The sequence below is a fragment of the Sinocyclocheilus grahami genome, unplaced genomic scaffold (genome assembly GCF_001515645.1).
Source record: "Sinocyclocheilus grahami isolate Dianchi unplaced genomic scaffold, SAMN03320097.WGS_v1.1 scaffold2550.1, whole genome shotgun sequence".
Taxonomy (NCBI): domain Eukaryota; kingdom Metazoa; phylum Chordata; class Actinopteri; order Cypriniformes; family Cyprinidae; genus Sinocyclocheilus; species Sinocyclocheilus grahami.
The window spans coordinates 34,562-42,182 of record NW_015507729.1 but is presented as its reverse complement, the minus strand read 5'-3'; positions in this window follow the sequence as shown (position 1 = coordinate 42,182).

Genomic DNA, 7,621 nt, shown 5'->3' with positions numbered 1-7,621 from the left:
ATGTTTTAAATATCTCTTACTCATATGCGAGGTATGCATGCGCAAATGTATACATTAGCTTTTCTTGGTTCAAATGCCCAAATAAGGACATGAATGCTAGGACTACAAGGTGAAAGGAGTTCGTGAGGAACTCTGAAGAGAGTTCCTCATCATTCGCAAAAGTCTATTCCTAATAAGTCCATGTTTTTCTGTACATGTGGCCATTTTATATAAACACATGTTCTTGGCCAAAGATCCTATATGTGTATGTCATTCATATCCTCATTGGTTAAGAGGGTGAAACTCCCCTCGACATATGCCTATAAAATATCTTTATACCTATGAATAAATTGAAGTATTGAGAATACATTTGACTGTGTGTTTTCTTGCTTCCCGGCCGTATCTACACTTTAAGGGACTGAGAAGATTTCACGGTGGCAAAGAGAATTTACAGAGGGACCAATTTGTTATTTTTATTAACAATATATTACTATGAAAGTAATTCTTTAAAAAGGGGAACAAAGCAGGTTTTTGGACATTTTTATCTTTTAGCATCTGTGTTTACACTGTTTTATTCTCCTTTTTTTGCATTTTGCTGTTATTACTTTTGAATGGATCCATATAGTAGCTAAATGAAGTCAGGCTAAGGCAGCTTGTAGTTATTTGTATATGAAGAGCTCATTTGCAAAAACCGATAAATGCCACATTTTAAAAAATGAACCGATTGCCGTGTTATTCTCCACATATAGCACATTCTTAACACGTTTTGTCTAACTTTTGTGGAGACTGTAGTTGTTTTTATGAAATCACAAAATTAAATGCACTCAAACTATCACTGATAAACACGTTTTGTATTTGTTTTAATGAGGAAAAAAATACGAGGGCGGATTAGAAACGCTAACTTAGCAATTACTTGGTTTTGTTTACCTCTAAAACATGAAATTTGGAGTTTATCTGATTTTGCTAAAAACAAACTTTTTATACATTAAAAAAAACATACTTTCAGTGAACTTTGATTTTGTAAAATACCTGTATTTATTTTATTTATTTATTATTACTTTATCAAAACAACCCTACTGCAGTTTGATTGATATTACTTTGGAATACACTATATATATATATATATAAAGGAAAAAACTTGATATATGAAATTTTACAAAAATTTCAGTTATCGGTTTTTGCCAGTAAACTCTTCATATAAGTAGCTCTAAACAAATGTAACTGTTCATAGTGTAGTGAAAGCAATCATTTTTTTACTTTTAGCATCTTTCATAAAATAAAACTCAGAAAATTGTAAACAGTTTTATTCGCTCCTTTTGCATTTCTCTGTTTTTATTACTAGGGTGGTATGGTAGCTATATGTAGTCAGGTCAGGGCACAGTGTAGTTATTTGTACATAAGAGGCTCTATAAACAACTGTAACTTTTATAGTGCAGTGAAAGCAATATATATGTTGCTTAGCAAGAATATAATGCTAAACCTTTCAGCTGTAGTTGATTAAAAGATCTTACTCCTAATATCAAGCCAGAGTTTACACATTACAGTGATCATTGGGTTTAATGTTAGTTGCTTTATAAGTTTTATAGAGAGGAAAGTTCTGTCTGTAAGCAGATTTCTTTATTTGCCAGAAACAAAGAACTCTTTGATTAGTTATTAGCTACACAATAAAAAAAAGTAAAAATTTGTAGCCTTTCTTTATGAAATGTGTCTAAATGTTTCACCACTTTTTTAAGCAAAGGAGCATACTTTAAATTATACACTCGCGAGCATGCTGATGATGTTGTTCTATATGCACATGCAAAAGTCTTGGATCTGGTTTCACAATGGCTTACTAAATCATGTTTACATCTTAATGTCAATGTTTTTTACTAAAAGGGCATATCGGGATGTAGAAGCAGATATGTGGTTACACTTTATTTCAATAGTCCACTTTAGACATTCTATTAACTACAAGTAACTTTGTAACTACATGGCAACTAATTCTCATTAATTTGCAACTACATGTCTGCTAACTCTCAGAGTAGACTGTTAGGGTAGGTTTAGGGTTAGAATAAGTCGACAAAGAAAGTGTTAGAAGATATCAAGTAATATCTTATTAAAATAATGATAGATTCTCTTGCTTTTTTTTTAAACATGTGAATAAAGTTAACACAGTGAAATTTAATTTAGCACATTTTAGATTTATTAGAAATAGTTTGACCAAGGAAGCAGAAGTTTTGTATAATAATTCCATAATTCTTCTGCTTATTACATACTGTACGACTACCTGGACTCAAACATGCAAGTCTATTTATGATCATTTCTATCAAATTATGGTTTTGTAACTTCTACACCTACCACAACCCTAAACCTACCCCTTACAGTAATGCAAATACAGGAATTTACTGCAGTAAGGTGCGCGCCCTCACTAATGATCTGCTGTGTTGTAAACGCCCAAATGGGGACAAAGTTTACCGAGACTGAATCACCTGTTCATCAAGCACAGGAAATATTTTTTACTTTGCCCCGTATGCTTTTTTTCAACTAAGAAAAATCAATTTACCAGTGGTTTTAGACAGCTGTTTAGACCACAGAGTGAATGCATACCAGAACATTAGCAACAGGTTTGGGAATCTACTGAACATGGAAACCTTGCAGATGAAATTATCCAGTTCAGATGCTGCATACTGCTGCAGGTGCTCTTGAAACACAGTCTGCAATCAACTTTCCCCAATGTGTTTGTAGCCCTACGCATATTTTTGACATTGCCGAGTTACAAACTGTGAAGGAGAAAGATCATTTTCACTGATAGCTAGAATTAAAAGTGAACTCGGAACAACGCAAGCTCTGTCACTGGACTTTGATGACATTGTAACTGAGTCTGAAAACAAGAAAGCCAAGAAGAAGTCTTTCTAAGGGCAAGAGAGCCCCTGAGGCGGAGAGAGAAATTGTTATGTACCATATAATTAAACCCACGTAAAAATGAAGTATACTTGAATGCACTAAAAAAAAAACCTAGCTAATAATTTTTTTCATACACATTTAAAAGTATATTTCTACTTCAGAAGTGCTTCGGTGCACTTGGAAAAAGTATACTAAATACAACTAATACTTAATTTGATTTAAGTGCATTGAAATAAAGTGTACTACTGCAAAAATTATACAGAGGAGTTTTACTTAGAAGTGTGCTTGGAATGCTTTCAAAATGAGTTCAATCTTAGTAGACTTTTATATAGCAATATAAAATGATTTTATTACAAATATATGACTAATGTACTAGCTATGATTACATTTTCCCAACTGCGCCACTAAAGTACACTTAATATAAATGCGGTAATTAGCTCTAACACTTAAACTGATTTTAAGTGTAATCAGATAAAGTACCAGAAGTGTTTGCATTGCTTCAAAGTGTGCTACGATCGCTTTACATAAATTGTTTGTACATTATATACCATACCTGTGCTGCATTGTTGTATCTTTGTGGGGATAGAGTAATTATCCTTTCAATCTATGGGTGCTTACATTTACATGAATTACATTTGCAGTTATTTTAGTCAAATGTATTATTTCTAACATTCAAATAGTTCATTGTGTTTTGTTTTTTTGGTGACAAACATGCAGGTTAAATGTGTACCAAAATTCACAATTAAACAGTAAAAAAAAGTATACTTTTAGCACAAAGTTCTTTATATTTTAATGTGGAAATAGTGCTACTAATGACATTCTAATTGTGTACTTGATTGTAAAGACACCAGTAACATGTAGTTAAGTATATCATATACAGGGAATATTAACATAGTTATAATACATTTGAAATTATTTATTTTAGTCAAACGATTAATCGCGATTAATCACATCCAAAATAAAAGTTTTTGTTTACATAATATATGTGTGTACTGTGTATATTAAATACACACACCACACACATGTATATATTTCAGAAAAATGTATGTTTATATATTAAATATATATGTACTATAATTATATACATGTAAATATTTTAAATATATATACTGTGGTGGCTGTGACATATATATTATGTAAAGAAAAACTATTTTTTGGATGCAATTAATCGCGATTAATCGTTTGACAGCACTAATTTACTTATAAAAATATGTGTGCCATACATTATAAATACATTTTGGATATATTTATTGTATATTATTCTTATATTTTAAATAATATAATAATAAGTCTTTTTTCTATGCATGATGAGTATATTTAAAAGTGTATGTAATATGGGTTCAAGTGTACTACAAGTGGTAACGAAATATAATATTTTTAAAAGCACATTTTAGTTCATATTCGTGTTCTTACGATTATCTGAGTAGCTTTCATTAAAGTTGGTCTCTTCAGTAGTGGCAACCTGCAAATTAATAATGATCATTATTGTTGCTTGCAAAGTTAAAAACACAGTGCAGTGTAATGCGTAAGGAGAGAGAAGAAATACAAAGAGTGAATGCATAAGAAAATGCATTTCGAGTCGATAACAACGGCAGCATTAGGAAGAGAACTGCTGTGAGGAGGCATCCTCGTGCAAAAGATGCTCGACTAAGTTTTAAGTGAAAATTAGGCATTTTACACATACTAATAAGAGAAGCAACAAGGTTCATGCAGTGTGAATTCAAATGTAATGTAATGCAACGATGCATTGACCTCATGGTTTACGTCGACTACAAAAATATGTTGATGTGCATGACAAGTCCTGCAAGTGGGTTAAAATCATCAAGGCAAGATATTGTTTATGAGATTCTTCCATGTTTGTTAAAAATAAGTAGTGTAAGCTTAATAATGTTCCTGTGGGTTCGAGGCTAATGAAATGACGGAAACTAGCTAAGCAAGCTCTTAAACATTCAGAAATAGAAGTACAAGTGACTCTTAGCAAGGAAGATGTTAAAGGGAAGATAAAATAATTCATTAACAATGAATGGCAGGAAACATGGAACATGTCACATTTAAAGCCTTTCCACACACTGAGCGCGAAAAAGCTAAACGAATATCGGGTGCGATGGAATAAAACGACAGATTCCTATGGATGCTTCCACATAGGCCGCGAACATTCGCGCAACGGAAATTTTTTTTCCCAACCAGTCCCACGAATCTTTTCAGTTTCACAAAGCGAAAACACGTGTCGTCCAATAATTACAAGTCAAGTACAAATACAAGTCAATGCACGGTTCAGACTACACGATTTTAGCCCGATTTTGCCACGATTTGCTTGACGTAGGGTGTCGTGGGGATTCGTAAACGACAATGGCGTCGGGACGTTCAGCTCGTGTAGTGTCTTAGTGGACGACAACCGATTCCGCGTCTGCGATGCTTCACGACAGAAAGACTAGCATGTTTAATTTTTTTCCCATCGTCCACGACGAGTTCTGTCACATTGGTGACGTCGACCAATAGCAGCACAGAAGCTCTTTCATACACAGGTTTCAAACATGGCGAAACGAAAGAGAGATGATGGTGCTGCTAGGTGGAGTTATGAGATGGAGGAAAGGTTCGTGGAGCTGCCTGCCTGTATGATGTGTCATCGAAGGACTACCTCGACAGAACAAAGAAAGAAAAATGCTGGTGAACTATAGCGGAAGCGCTTCAGTAAATGTTGACACTCTTGTTTTCGGAAGTCAGTCGCTAGTTCCGCCTTCTCGATGACATCACGCACGTCGTTAAAGACGGCACGCCATGAATGGTCGGGAAGCAACGTGTAGTCTGCCATGTTTCTTGTCCACGACACGACACAAGATTTTAGGAGTCAACATCGTGTAATCTGACACAGTGACTATCGTGACAAAAATATAATGTAGTCTGAACCCGGCATTAGGTGTCACCTGCCGCTTAAACTGACTTCATACATGCCACAGTTGAAAATATTGCTATCTGTCCTTTATTTTGTCCTTTTGGATAGGAATGTTTCTGGGGGAAACGACCTAGGCCTACTGAGGAGTGTGGATCTTCTGAGCTCCATGAAGGAGGAACTTTCTGCACTCCAGAAACTTACCAATGCCACAGGGATTTTCTCTGGCATCACTGAGAGGTGTGTGTGGCGGTGGGAAGAAGGCCGGAAGACGAACAAAGCCAGGAGGTTCATCAACAGTGCCATGGCAAAATACACGGCTGACACTGGTGGAGTGTGAGGTGCATATATGGTTAAATAAATGTGCATTAATTTGAACACTACAAAAATAAACGTTGCAATATTTGCCTCATCAAGTCTGCGAACAGTGTCCATGGTGAAAGTGTGATTCTATTGGCTGTACAATCAACGCTGGCTGCCGATCGGCTGTAATATCTGTAGCAAAATTTCACTATTCTCTTGAGGCGAGTACAGACGAGTGTTTAAGGATGAGGTTTTATAAACTCTTGCCGCTACACCTGCATAGCATTTGCCTTTGTTCTGAAAGTACCCCAAATGACATGGAAATCACGTTTAAATGTGTAACACTTCAAATATGTAGGCTCAAAAACAAAACAAAAAATCAAGAGAACACAGGGAAAAAGTCACAGAAGACAGAAAATAAGTCGAGTTTTATACTAGTACACAGTACCTCTGTTGAAGTGCTTCAATGCATTTCTGTTGAAATGTTTTAATTCACATCTTTTGTAGCCTTCTCCTGTCGAAGTTTCTTGATTCTTGAAATGTTAGTGTTTATGAGTACACGTCACGAACAATCCACTAGAGTGTCTGTTTTTATAGTTGTAAAAAACTTTTATTGAAAATAAAAAACAAAAGAGATTTGTATAGTATCCTGTTGTAAGCAATTATATTATCGAAGTTCAAATGAGATAAAAAACGTGTGTCCCACGTGTGTTACCAGATGCACCTTAAAATCGGTTCTCGTCATTTTTGGAATCTCTATATATTTAAAAACAAAAACACACATATTTCTCCAAAAGCCATAGTTGGAGATAAGAGAGATTTGAGTATTTGTTTAAAACATTAATAGTGTAGGTACAAACCCAACCAAAGAGCACCTTCTGGGATTATTTCACAAGGTCCTTAATCAGCAAGTAGCGCTTCAAGATGTCTCCGATAATAAAAAATAAAATAAATAAATAATCGACAGATTAATCAACAAAGAATAATAGTTCGCTGCAGCCCTAATATGTATGCACGTGGTTGGCATTCAAGTTAATGGGATAAAGCATAAAACATGAACACAACAAAACAATATGAAGAAATAACTTTATAAAAAAATAATTAAGGGGAATAATAAATAAGATGAATTAAAATGAATTTTTAGAAAAACAACAGTTGTCTGTGGAGTTCAGCAGGTGTACATTGTCTCGGTGAGCGATTAGAATTTAGAATATTTATACTTTAAATTTTTTGTATTGCTTTTGCTTTCATTTATCTTATTATCTTCTAAAAAAAACCTCGTTCTTAATTGTTTTGGGCATTTAATTAACTTTAAATATCTACTTAAAATATTAGAAAAATACACTCTTTTTTTTCATTATTGTTGAAAAAAATAATTGAATAATTGAAATGAATTATTTTCACAATTTGACGCATTTGAATCTAATTTAGATCTGGTATAAATCGTTGCACCAAAACATTACAGTTTTTTAAAGACAAAATCTTACACCCTTTCATTAGTAGTTCTTAATATTTCCATCACATCATTGGACAACATATATCACCAGTAATTCAACTCTTTTATCA